Genomic DNA, 14,673 nt, shown 5'->3' with positions numbered 1-14,673 from the left:
TTAACCAGAAATTCTAGCTGGCAATTTTAAAATGTTCTATTAAAGAATTCTTGAGATGAATGGAAATTAAAAAATGAAGTAATGGAATTAATTTAAAAATAATCTTCATGAAAACATTATATATCAGAAATTATTGAATATAATTTTTTTAAATGATTAGAGGAATCTCTACACCCTTAAACAACATCAACATATATCATCTGATATGAACAGATGAATAATATCAATACCTAATAACATGGAGAAAATGAAAATGTATGAGTTAAATTCACAATTCAAAGCACTAAAGAACAATAAAGTAAAAGCATAGGGAAGAAAGAGTAAAGATAAAAGCTGAAATTAATGAGATTTAAAAGAAAACCTATATTTTTTACATCTCATTAGTAAATCAAAAACCTATTTTTGTGTTTCTTTTTTTTTTTTTTTAACTCTGCCATGCATCTTGCAGGATCTTGGTTCCCCAACCAGGGATTGAACCTGGGCCCACTGTAGTGAAAGTACTGGACCAACCAGGGAACTCCCAAAACTCTTTTTTCTTGAACAAATTAGTAAAATAGATAAACCACTATTGTATTGACTAATAGCTCCAGTTTAACACTAGACTGAAGGATTTAGCCAATAGAGTTAGACAAGAGAAATTAATTAGAGGTATGTGTGTGCATGCATGTTAAGTTGCTTCAGTCATGTCTGACTCTTTGTGACCCCATGGACTGTAGCCCACCAGGCTCCTCTGTCCATGGGATTCTCCAGGCAAGAATACTGGAGTGGTTCATCATGCCCTCCTCCAGGGGATCTTCCTGACCCAGGGATCGAACCTGTGTCTCCTGTGACTCCTGCACTGCAGGCAGATTCTTTACCACTGAGCCACTGTGGAAGCCCAGTTAGAGGCATGCTGCTGCTGCTGTCACTTCTGTCGTGTCCAACTCTATGTGACCCCATAGACGACAGCCCACCAGGCTCCCCCGTCTATGGGATTTTCCAGGCAAGAGTACTGGAGTGGGGTGAGTTAGAGGCATAAGAGTTTGTAAAACAGAAATAAAATGATTTCTATTTGCAGATGATATGATAGTAAACCTGGAGACTCCTAGAGTCAATAATAAAACTAACTCAAACAATGAAAGAATTCAGTGAGTCAGCAGGCTATAAAATTAACATAAAGGAATCAGCTGCTCCATGTACACAATAAATAGTTAGCAGATGTAATCTTAGAGAAAAATCCATCTACAATAGCAACAAAGGAGATAAAATACATAAGAATAAATTGAGCAAGGAATATGGTAATCTATACAATGAAAATTTAAAACACCCCTGAAAGACACAAAAGTATTCTTGAACAAATCGAAAGATACTTGTTCATCTTGGATAGGACGAGTCAATATCATAAAGACAGTTCTCTCAAAGTTATTTTTAAAATTTACCACACTCTCAAAAAAGTACCAATAAGTTTTATTCTGGGCCTAGGGAAGTTGAACCTAAAATTTACATGGAAAAACAAATTTTTGAGAATAGCAAAATTGTCTAAGTTTCTTGAACTGGCCAGGTTCTCTTCTGCTACTCCACTGTCACCTCACTTAATCTGTTCCTTCTCCATCTTCAGCTCTCAGCGTCTGGGGAGACTTTACTATACTCAGACACACACACACACAGTCTAAGACATATTTTGTCATATACTCTCACAGAACTGTGTTCCTCTCCTTCACAGCATTTGGCCCAATTCAGGATCATTTACACACTGAGGGATTTCTTTGATTAAAGCTGGTCTCCCAATTCAGGGTCATTTACACACTGAGGGATTTCTTTGATTAAAGCTGGTCTCCTCGCCTAGGCTGAAAAGGTCATGAGAGTAGAGACAGGGAGTGTTTTCCTCACCACATGTCTCCTGAGTTCAGTTCAGTTCAGTTGCTCAGTCGTGTCTGACTCTGCTACCCCATGGACTGCAGCACGCCAGGCTTCCCTGTCCATCACCACATCCCGGAGCTTATTCAAACTCATGTCCATTGAGTCAGTGATGCCATCCAACCATTTCATCCTCTGTCATCCTCTTCTCCTCCTGCCTTCAATCTTTCCCAGCATCAGAGATTTTCCAATGAGTCAGTTCTTCACATCAGGTGGCCAAAGTATTAGAGTTTCAGCTTCAGCATCAGTCCTTCCAATGAATATTCAGGACTGATTTCCTTTAGGATGGACTGTTTGGATCTCCTTGCAGTTCAAGGGACTCTCTAGAGTCTTCTCCAACACCACATTTCAAAAGCGTCAGTTCTTTTTTTTTTTTAATTTATTCATTTTAATTGGAGACTAATTACTTTACAATATTGTGGTGGTTTTTGCCGTACATTGACATGAATCAGCCATGAGTATACATGGGTTCCCCATCCTGAACCCCTCTCCCACCTCCCTCCCCATCCCATCCCTCAGGGTCTTCCCAGTGCACCAGCCCCGAGCACCCTGTCTCATGCATCAAACCTGGACTAGTGATCTATTTCACATATAATAATATACATGATTCAATGCTATTCTCTCAAATCATCCTACCCTCGCCTTCTCCCACAGAGTCCAAAAGTCTGTTCTTTACATCTGGGTCTCTTTTGCTGTCTCACATATAGGATCATCATTACTATCTTTCTAAATTCCATATATACGTGTTAATATACTGTGTTGGTGTTTTTCTTTCTGACTTACTTCACTATGTATCATAGGCTCCAGTTTCATCCACCTCATTAGAACTGATTCAAATGCATTCTTTTTAAAAGCTGAGTAATATTCCATTGTGTATATGTACCACAGAAAAGCATCAGTTCTTCAGCGCTCAGCTTTCTTTATAGTCCAACTATCACATCCATACATGACTGCTAGAGAAACCATAACTTTACTAGATGGATCTTTGTTGGCAAAGTAATTTCTCTGCTTTTTAATATGCTTTCTAGGTTGGTCATAACTTTTCTTCCAAGAAACAAGCGTCTTTTAATTCCATGGCTGCAGTCACCATCTGCAGTGATTTTGGAGCCCCCCAAAATAAAGTCTATCACTATTTCCATAGTTTCCCCATCTATTTGCCATGAAATGATGGGACAGGATGCCATGATCTTAGTTTTCTGAATGTTGAGTTTTAAGCCAACTTTTTCACACTCCTCTTCAGCTCAGCACAAATATTTTTGAATAAATATTGAGATATGAAAAAAATACAAGGGAAAGTCCAGCCATTTTTTAGGAAGTTTGGTCTCCAGGTCCAGAATTTTTAAAGTATTGGACTTTCCTGGTGGTGCAGTGGTTAAGAATACACCTACCAATGCAGAGGATATGTGTTCAATCCCTGGTCCAGGAAGACCCCACATGCCATGATGCTACTAAGCTCGTGCACCACAAGTACTGAGCCCACTCGTCTGAGAAGAAGCCATTGCAATGAGAAGCCTGCACATCATAACCAGAGAGTAGCCCCCACTAGCCGCAACTAGTGAAAGCCCGTGTGCAGCAACAATGACCCAGTGAAGCCAAAAATAAATGAATAAATACAAATAATAAAGTATTAAAGATGTGATTTTCGCACCCCTGTTTATAATGTTTGAAACCTCATGAAAAAGAGAGAATCAAAAGAAATATTTTTTTCTTTCCCCCATTTCAACCATTGGTCTCATTTTCCCTCAGCCAGGCCTGCAGATTCTGTTCTCACACTGTCTCTCCATCCCTTCCTTTCCTACTGCCATCTACTTCAGATTCTCCTCCCCTTTTGCCCGAGCACATCTTCTGCCTCCATCTCAATTCACTGGACTCCAGCAAAACTATTTTTGGAATTTCGTTTCTGCTAATATAGTCAGTGGTTTGCTTTCAAAGACCAGATATAAAAGTGCTTCCTCCCAGAAGTCAAGTATGTGCTTGACATCATGATAAGTTCTGACATTCAAGACCCCTAACCACACAATTTATAAGCTTCAACAACTTGAGTCTTTACCCAAAGACCCATTGGAAGCCATGATAGACTCCAAGGTCAGGAGTGACAAGACTGGAATAAATCACTGATTCAAAATCAGAAGAAAGCAGAGTGGAGACAGAGACCAGTTAAGCAGTTTTTACAGGGGACAGAGGGTGCAAACCTGGGCTAAGGTCGGGGTAGTGGCAATGAAGAGAAGTAAACAGATTAAAGGGCCTTGAAGGGACTTCCCTGGCAGCCCGGTGGTTAAGACTCGATGCCTCCAATGTATGGGTGCAGGTATGATCCGTGGTTGGGGAACTAAGATCTCACATGGCATGCAATGTGCCCCCCCCCAAAAAAAAAACGTTTTTAATGAGCTATAAGGAGGTAAAACCAGTCTGCCTTGGCTGGTGGATTGGACTGAAGCAAGAGGCAGGACTGAGAAAGAGGAAAGTACCAAGACCAACTCCTATGTTTTTGACTGCATAATAGAATAGATAGTTTTCCCGTTCACATATTAAACTTGAGATGACCTTGAGTCAACCAAGAGGGATTGTCAAATTGACAACTAGATTTCTAGGTCTGGAGCTCCAATGAGAAATCTGGCCCAAAAAAGTCAATCAGGGGTTACTGAACAAACCATAGAGAAGAAAAATGGCCTAAGACTGAGTCTGAAGGAATTCTAAACATTCTAAAACATTGAATAACTAGCCAGAGGAGGGTAAGCTTCTCATGACAATGGCAGTGACTCAGAATACTTGAAGCTTACTCCACATCATGCAATGGGTTTCTATCTATAGCTAGCTAGCTAGCTAGCTGTATTACATGATTTAATTCTTACAACAACCTTGCAGGGTAGGTACTATTAGGGTCATGGATATACAAAGCCCAGTCTCCCAAGTGCTGAGCTCTGAAAGTCCAGCAGTGAAACGAGAGGAGAGCCAAGCAGGAGGTGATATCATCAAAGCTGAAAGAAGAGAGAGTTTGAAGGCAGAAGCTGTCAACAGTGTAAACACTATTGCAAAGTCAATTAGGTGAGACATTAAAAATGTCTCCTGGATTCAAGAATGCAGAAACCGTTAATAAGTTTTGAAAGAGCTGTTTAGGTAGCAGTACTGGGTTGGAACCCAGACTGGACTGTGCTGAGAATGAGTAGGAGATGACAGCAGGGAGGGAACAATTACAGACAACTCCACTGAGAAGTTGGGCTCTGAGGAGCGCGCAGGGAAACCAGTGACAGCGGGACCAGGGTGTGGCCAGGATGTCTGACAGGAGGACACAAGAGCAGGCTGGAATCCAGCCAGGCTCTGCATTCTGGCTGATAATGTGGGCCTGGGCCTGTAGCCTGAAGGCAGGGGTGCCTTTTACAATGTGGTCAGCCTCCCTTTCTGCAGTTCCTCTATCTGGAGGGGTACCTTCTGGTTCCCATAAGGGAGTTGAAGGTAAAGCTGTGCTAGATGAGGCTGTGACTCAATGGGACTTTAAAGAGGGACATTTAACTATGCTGAATTCTCACACTGGTGAGAAAAATCTGGCTGAGAGAGTGTGATTTAATTAACAGGAGGGAGAAATGGTGACTGATAGGGGGACCAGGGCCTCCTCTATTATAGCAAAATGAAGAAAAAGAGGGCGGCAGTTTCACTAACTTTTGTTCAGTCGCTCAGTGGTGTCTGACTCTTTGCAACCCCATGGACTGTAGCATGCCAGGCTTCCCTGTTCTTCACCAACTCCCGGAGCTTGCTCAAACTCTTGTCTATTTAGTTGGTGATGCCATCCAGCCATCTCATCCTCTGTTGTCCCCTTCTCCTCCTGCCTTCAATCTTTCCCCGCATCAGGGTCTTTTCCAATGAGTCAGCTCTTCACATCAGGTGGCCAAAGTATTGGAGCTTCAGCTTCACCATCAGTCCTTAGATGGGATAAAAATCACCTTGTAGAAAAAAACTTTATGGTTTTGTTAATTGCCTGCTGGGGTGACAGACAAGTGACCTTGATGATTCCTAGGGGGTCTTAGGATCACTGGGTTTTGGTCCTCATGGTTGCCCTTGAGATGTTGCCATCACTGTTTCTGTGACCCTTCTGCTGCCTCCCACCTGTGCCTGGGGCCCAGGAAGGTTTGAGACAGTGCTTCTGATCATCTCTGTAAAAATGAACATGTAGCTACCCCTCCTTGAGTCCTGCTCTTCTTTCATGCATAGCCAGGAAGAACTCACATGCTCTCTGCTGTGGGGCTGTAGACTTTTCTCTCTCCTTTCCTCCATGCCCAGCCTAGGGGAGGAGCCCATGGAGCATTGCTCTTTCCTCTGCTTTTCCAAGATGTTTTATCTAAGTTCTCATACTTCTGTATCAGCTAGCTTTTGCTGTGTAATAGCTCCCTAAAACTTAGCATCTTAAAACCCACATTATTATTGCCCATAGCTCTTCCCTGGTGGCTCAGATGGTAAAGAATCTTCCTACAATGCAGGATACCCGGGTTCAATCCCTGGGTCGGGAAAATCCCCTGGAGAAGGGAATGGCTACCCACTCCAGTATTCTTGCCTGGAGAGTTCCATGGACAGAGGAGCCTGGTGGGCTACAGTCCATGGAGTCACAAAGAGTTGGACACAACTGAGCAACTAACACTACTACTACAACATAGTATGGGTCAGCTTGGTAGTTCTCCTGATTTAGAAATGGGCCTGGAGCATGTTCAGCCATCCTTCGTGGCATGTGGGATCTTAGTTCCCCAACCAGGAGTTGAACCTGGGCCCCTTGCAGTGGAAGCACAGAGTACTAACCACTGGATTGCCAGGGAAGTCCCTGTCACATCTTTGCAAAGCACGCTTCTCAGACCAGCAGCACCCAGAAACTTATTGGAAATGTAGGTGCTCTAGTCCCACTCTAGCCCTAATGAATGAGTTTCTGGTTTTCGGCAAGAACACCTGGTGGTTTATGTGTACACTACAGTTTGAGAAGCACTGATCTAAGATATCCTCCCTCACCTGTGTGGCATTAGCACGCTGGTTGGTCTGGGAGCCTCAGCTGGGATGGCTTACTCTCTGAATCATGTGGCTAGCCCAGGCTTCTTCACACAGTGATCCCAGAGTTCCCAAGGGCAGCAAGAGGGCAATCCCATACGGTGGAAGCATTTTTTCAAGCCTCTGCTCATGTCATATTTGTTAATGTCACCTTGGCCAATGCAAGTCACAGGGCCATCCTAGAGTCAGTGTGGGAAGGCACTACCAAAGGATATGGAAAGAGGAGGGGGAGATTTTGTGGTTGTTTTAAAATACCTACCACACTCTCCAGTACCAGAGTTTAGGCTTTTGGAAGGAGACACCAGCGACCTTTTACATCCTGTCTAGCCACATCCCTCCCTACCAGTGAGTGCAGAGCTACCTACTTGATTAAAAAAGGGGAGAAAGGAAAAGTGAAAACATAAAGAAAAAGTTATAGATTTAATATTGGAAAATAATATCTTGCAAATGAGAAGAGGGGTACAGAAGTAAGTGGATACATGGGTCTGATAGTTGAAAAGTGAGGTTGTCCAACCTTTTCACTTTCTCTATGAAGTAGGAGGTAAGATCATCTGTTTAGAATGGAGAGGCAGGTGGAGGGCAAAGAGGAATAACAGAGTAGACCTCTATCCAGAGAAGGTTTGAAATAGACACAATTAACTTGAGGCTGGAACTGGATGGACATGAAAAACATAGGCTACTGGGGACCATTTAAGGTGATGATTGACTTTATCTTGATGCTAATCTGTCCTTTGGGAGAACTTCTTGCAATACTGTTTGTGGGCACACAGTTCAGTTCAGTTGCTCAGTTGTGTCTGACTCTTTGCGACCCCATGAACTGCAACACGCCAGGGCTACCTGTCCATCACCAACTCCCGGAGTCCACCCAAACCCATGTACACTGTATCGGTGATGCCATCCAACCATTTCATCCTGTGTTGTCCCCTTCTCCTCCTGCCCCCAATCTTTCCCAGCATCAGTGTCTTTTCAAATGAGTCAGCTCTCCACATCAGATGGCCAAAGTATTGGAGTTTCAGCTTCAACATCAGTCCTTCCAATGAACACCCAGGACTGATCTCCTCTAGGGTGGACTGGTTGGATTTCCTTGAAGCCCAAGGGACTCTCAAAAGTCTTCTCCAACACCACAGTTCAAAAGCATCAATTCTTCTGTGCTCAGCTTTCTTTATAGTCCAACTCTCATGTCCATACATGACTACTGGGAAAACCATAGCCTTGACTAGATGGACCTTTGTTGGCAAAGTTATCTCTCTGCTTTCTAATACGCTGTCCAAGTTGGTCATAACTTTCCTTCCAAGGAGCAAGTGTCTTTTAATTTCATGGCTGCAATCACCATCTGCAGTGATTTTGGAGCCCACAAAAAAAAAGTCTGACACCATTTCCACTGTTTCCCCATCTATTTGCCATGAAGTGATGGGACCGGATGCCATGATCTTCGTTTTCTGAATGTTGAGCTTTAAGCCAACTTTTTCACTCTCCTCTCTCACTTTCATCAAGAGGCTCTTTAGTTCTTCACTTTCTGCCATAAGGGAGGTGTCATCTGCATATCTGAGGTTATTGATATTTCTCCCGGCAATCTTGATTCCAGCTTGTGCTTCCTCCAGCCCAGCGTTTCTCATGACATACTCTCCATATAAGTTAAATAAGCAGTGTGACAATATACAGCCTTGATGTATTCCTTTTTCTATTTGGAACCAGTCTATTGTTCCATGTCACAGAAAGGACAAAAGCTGGGTTTGTCACTAAGTGAATAATGAAAAGATAGAGGGCCAGAAACTTTAGATTATTGGTATAAATGTTATAAAAAATAATGATCTGGGAGTCTCTTAGCTGAATATGAAAAATTAAGAAAGTGGGGGTAGTGGTCAATGAAATTGGAAAATAGGTTTTAAACCAGGGTCTGAAAGGAAACGGAATTGTGGGCAAGAACAGGATTCTTGAGTTAGTGATTTCAGAGGTGAAGTCATTTCTGTGATGAAAAAGCCCACAGCAGAATATCTTTGGAGATGTTCTCACTTTTCCGGTCTGCACACCTTCCCCTGGTGGAGATGAGTAGTTCTACTTTCCTTCCTCGTTAATCTTAAAACACTTGGAGAAGAGGGAGTGTTCAGTATCCTCCTGAAACAGGGTAAAAATTAGCCTTCTTAGTTCCTTTTTGGATTTCAGGCCCTCAAAGCTTAATCTGCCTCTTGGACTTCCTGCCACTTTTTCATTCATCCTTGAGTACATGTTCCTCCTTATGGGTTCTGTTAAACACCGAGCTCCTGATAAATTCCACCATCCTACCACTCAGGTTCTATAAATGTATTTTGTTCACGTGTGTCAAAATAGGCTAGGTTATGCTGTGTGCTAACAAAGGACCCCAAAATCTCAGGCACTAAAACTTATCTTCATTTTACAAATGAGTAAACTGAGGAACACAAGGGTAATGATAGCAATATAAAACATGTGATTGGGCACTGGGATGACCCAGAGGGATGGTACGGGGAGGGAGGAGGGAGAGGGGTTCAGGATGGGGACACATGTATACCTGTGGTGGATTCATGTTGATGTATGGCAAAACCAATAAAATATTGTAAGGTAATTGACCTCCAATTAAAATAAATAAATTTATGTTAGAAAAAAAAGAAAAATGTGATTGGCATGCTCCATATTTTTCAAAAATAGCTCCAAGTCACTGATTTATATACTCTGTCAAAACAAAAGCATCATTAGAGCCACAGTTCTCCTGTGAGAGGGCCTTCGTGTTGAACCCAACACATTAGCTCAGCAGCGGAAGACTCCAAGTTCTCCATACTCTTCAGGGATGAGTCGTGTGGCAGTGAAAATGCACTTGGGCTAGACCAGCAGTTTGCTGGCCTAGACCCAAACTCATCAGATAATCAGAATGGAGGAAGTATAGCCAGCAAAGGGTGCTATATTTCTCCTCACCTAAGGACCAGAGAAGCTACTAAAGGATTCTATGATAAAGACAGTTCAGGGTGGAGTTCTAGTAAAGATAAGGAAGCATACAGCAGTTTTGGTTCCCACAGTGATTCAAGAGGGAAGTCTAATTTCTTCAGTGATCATGGAAGTGGGTCAAGGGGAAGGTTCGGTGACTGTGGATGAAGTGACTATGACAATTTTGGCAGTCGTGGTGGCAGAGGTGGCTTTGGCAAATATAAGTATGGAAATAGTCGCTGGTGTGACAAATCCGATGAAGATGATTGGTCAAAGCCACTCCCACCAAATGAATGCTTGGAACAAGAACTTTTCTTGTCAGGAGCCGCGTTAGGCATTACTGACAAAATGGAGGCACAGTCCCCAGCCCCCTCTCCTCATTCCGCAGGCATGGATCCCAGGATGAAGGAGTTAGGCTTTGTAATTCTGACTTGTCTTTTCCTCTCCTTGGCTGAATTGACTGAAAAGGAATATTAAGGTGCTTATTATTCTTGAGAGGAGCATGAGAAGGCACAAAGCCTTCTGCAGCATTGCTCAGAAAATAATTCATACAGTTAATCATTGACATTTGTTCAAGGACTTCTACAAAAGAGTTCCAGGATAAGCACATAGGCTTCAGCTTGAGGCCATGGGAGGGATTGATATCTGAAGCCTATTTGTGAGGAGAATGTTTATGACAAAGGAGTTTATTGAATTTAGGGCTTAGAAATAATTAAAATAGTTAGAAGTTAAAGATTTAAAGAATATTGTAAAGTTAGCATATTTTACTATAGCTTATAGAAGTTAGGAATTTTTAGAGACACTATAGCTAGAAGCCTTTCTGAGAGATAGTGAGCTCAGGATGTTAGGGGCAAACAGGATTTAGGAAGATAAGTGGTAAACTGAGGAATGTATAATGAGTTACAATGTAATCACAAGTTAACTATAAGACACATTAGAGGAGGTAGATAATAGATGGTAAAGCTGATTCTGAGAGAATCGCTGAAGCAGGAACTCTGACGAGTAACAATGATTTATGGAGATAATAAATCTGGGTGAGGGGGAACTGAAAATGTCAAACCTCTGACCTAATGTTTTTGTATAAGTATAAAAGAGAATCTTAAACTTGGAATAAACAGGCAGTCCAAAAGAAAAATGAGAGGCTGTCTCATCACCGACACCATTTGCCTCTTCAAGTTGAATTCCTGGCTGCTGGAGTTGGACTCCGGCATTTACTGGAGGCAACACTGGGGTTAACTTTGAAAAGTATGAGGACATTCCAGTTGAAGCAACAGGCAACAAAGGTCCTTCACACAGTGAAAGTTTTAGTGATGTTAGATGGGAGTAATTATTATGGGAAACATTGAGCTTACTTGTTATACTCACCCAACTCCAGTGCAAAAGCATGCTATTTCTATTATCAAAGAGAAGAATGACTTGACGGTCTGTGCCCAAACAGGGTCTGGGAAAACTGCAGCATTTCTCTTGCCCATCTTGAGTCAGATTTATTTTGTGGGTCCAGACCAGGCTCTGAGGGCCATGAAGGAAAATGGAAGATATGGGTGCTGAAAACAATACCCAATCTCTTTGGTGTTAGCACCAACTAGAGAATTGGCTGTACAGATCTATGAGGAAGCCAGGATATTTTCATACCAATCTAGAGTTTGTCCTTGTGTGGTTTATGGTGGTGCTGATATTGGCTAGCAAATTTTAGGCTTAGAACATGGATGCCATTTGTTAGTTACCACTCTAGGACGTCTAGTGGATATGATGGAAAGAGGGAAAATTTGATTAGACTTCTGCAAATACTTGGTGTTAGGTGAAGTTGATCAGATGTTGGATATGGGGTTTGAACCTCGAATACATAGAATCATTGAACAAGCTATTATGCCACCAAAGGGAGTTCACCACACTATGATGTTTAGTGCTACCTTCCCTAACGAAATACAGATGTGTGGTAATGATTTCTTGAATAAATATATATTTTTGGCCATAGGAAGAGTTGACTCTTCCTCTGAAAACATCACACAGAAAGTAGTTTGGGTGGAAGAGTCAGACAAACAGTCATTTCTGCTTGACCTTCTAAATGCAACAGGCAAAGATGCACTGACCTTAGTGTTTGTGGAGACCAAAAAGGGTGCAGATTCTCTAGAGGATTTCTTATACCATGAAGGATATGCTTGTACCTGTATCCATGCAGACCAATCTCAGAGAGATAGAGAAGAGGTCCTTTACCAGTTCTGCTTAGGAAAAAGCCTGATTCTCATGGCTACAACAGTAGCAGCAAGAGGACTGGACATATCAAACGTGAAACACGTTATCAATTTTGACTTGCCAAGTGATATTGAAGAATATGTACATTGCATTGGCTGTATAGGATGTGTAGGATACCTTGGCCTTGCCACCTCATTCTTTAATGAGAGGAACATAAATATTACCAAGGATTTGTTGGATCTTCTTGTTGAAGCTAAACAGGAAGTGCCATTTTGGTTACAAAACATGGCTTATGAATACCACTACAAGGGTAGCAGTCGTGGATGATCCAAAAGTAGTAGATTCAGTGGAAGATTTGGTGCCAGAGACTATTGACAGAGTAGTGGTGACAGCAGTTCCAGCTTCAGCAGCAGCCGAGCCAGCAGCAACTGCAGTGATGGAGGCGGCCATGGAAGCAGCAGAGGGTTTGGTGGAGGTGGCTATGGAGGCCTTTACAACAGTGATGAATATGGAGGAAATTATAACTCCCAGGGGGTTGACTAGTGGGGTAACTGAACCTGCTTTGCAGTAGGTCACCCTGCCAAACAAACTAATATGGAAACCACATGTAACTTAGCCAGACTATACCTTGTATAGCTTCAAGAAATTGCAGTACATTACCAGCTGAGATTCTCCAATGAATTTTTTTTAAGGGAGCTCAAGGTCACATGGAGAGTCAAAAGGAACAATCAGCAGCCCTATTCATAAGGTGGTTTGAAGACTTCATTGCTGTAGTTTGGATTAACTCCCCTCCCAACCCCCATCCCAAACTGCATTTATAATTTGTGACTGAGGATCATTTGTTTGTTAATGCACTGTGCCTTTAACTTTATACAACTTTTTATTTTGATGTCCTGTTGGCTCAGTAATGCTCAAGATATCAATTGTTTTTGACAAAATAAATTTAATGAACTTGGGCTAAAATCAAACCTTGGCACACAGGTGTGATACAACAGGAATCATCAATTCATCCATAAATATTATAAGGAAAGAACCTATGCAGTAGCCTGCATTAGGGCTTTTGGATATTTGCAGATTGAGGGGAAACAAACAACAAATGTCTTTGAAGCATATTAATGGAATTAGTTTCTAATGTGGCGAACTATATTAAGTTAAGGTTTTGATTTCTTCACTCTATCCTGGATAGGTATTTACAACCCGATAGTCTTTAAACAAGCCATTCCAGTCATGATGAGGTGATGTATGAATACATGCATACATTCAAAGCACTGTTTTCAAATTTAATGCAAGTAAATACAGCAATTCCTCTTTCAGTGTTTAGGCAGATCATTAATTATGAGCTAGCCAAATGTGGGCATAATATTACAGGGAAAGTTTAAAGGTCTGATAACTTGAGATAGGGTTTCAGGAGAATTCATCTACTTAAGACTTTTAAAATGCCTGCCATAAGTGAAATTGAAATGGTAGAATGGCTGACTGCAGCAATGACCAGCCCTTGTCAGGGCCCTGGATGATTTTTGGTCTAATAACGCATACTAGTGTTGATGTTTTTTGGTCAAGAGGGTATGAACAGGAAGAATTAAATTCAGCAGACTTTCTTTTAAATGCTGATTCATATTACTCTGTTCAAGCTGTGTTGAGATGTTAAACTGGCTTGCTATAGAATTTGTAAACACAGCTCCAGAAGAGTAACAAACTGAAGTCTTTGAGATCACATAGGTTAGAAATATGTACATAACTGCACAAGGTGTCAATTCTTCTACACAGTTCAGTTTTAGTCAGTTTTAGTTGCATGGGTTTCCATTGTATTTATAGTCTGTTTATGCTAAATCTGGCCTAAGATGAGCATTGTCCACCACTAAAATGCCTCTGCCACTTTTGAATTCTGTGCTAATTTTGTGGCCAGAATGCGGTGATCAAAATGCTGAATCTTTTTACAGTGGCATAGGAAGATGGCGAAAATTTCCTAAAGTGCAATAGATTTTCAAGTGTATTGTGGCATATATATATATATATGTCTTGTATGCATGTCCTTATACTTCCAATCTTATTTTGTCTCTTGGAGATTGTTGAACACAGCTTGTCTAGGAAGGGGATGGGACTAGATTCTAAAATCTATTTGGGACCATGGGAATGATAGTTGGGAGGAAAACTATCTGCACATGACAGATTTCTACATACTTTTTGCTGCAACCCACTCCAGTATTCTTGCCTGGAGAATCCCAGGGACAGAGGAGCCTGTGGGCTGCTGTCTATGGGGTCGCATAGAGTTGAATACGACTGAAGTGACTTAGCAGTAGTAGCAGTAGCATCATGTTATATTTATTGAACATTTTGACAAATACTTATTTTTGTAAGCCTAAAAGTGATTCTTTGAAAGTTTAAAAAGAAACTTCACCAAAAGACAGTACAAAAACACTGGCACTTGAACGTTGAATGTCACTGTATGCATAGAGTTATATATTTCAGGGTAGTGTGAGCTTTTAATGTTCAGTTCAGTCGCTCAGTTGTGTCCGACTTTTGCGACCCCATGAATCACAGCACGCCAGGCCTCCCTGTCCATCACCAACTCCCGGAGTTCACTCAGACGCATGTCCATTGAGTCAGTGATGCGATCAGCCA

The 14,673-nt window shown here is 41.7% G+C and overlaps 1 pseudogene; it reads left to right on the top strand.

The window, feature by feature from the left end:
- Positions 1–7,050: 7,050 nt before the first annotated feature.
- LOC102190594 lies at positions 7,051–12,692 on the top strand (annotated as a pseudogene).
- Positions 12,693–14,673: the final 1,981 nt, after the last annotated feature.

Source organism: Capra hircus, unplaced genomic scaffold (genome assembly GCF_001704415.2).
Source record: "Capra hircus breed San Clemente unplaced genomic scaffold, ASM170441v1, whole genome shotgun sequence".
Classification (NCBI taxonomy): Eukaryota; Metazoa; Chordata; class Mammalia; order Artiodactyla; family Bovidae; genus Capra; species Capra hircus.
Note: the sequence above shows the minus strand (reverse complement) of the source record. Positions and strands in the feature narration are given on the sequence as shown.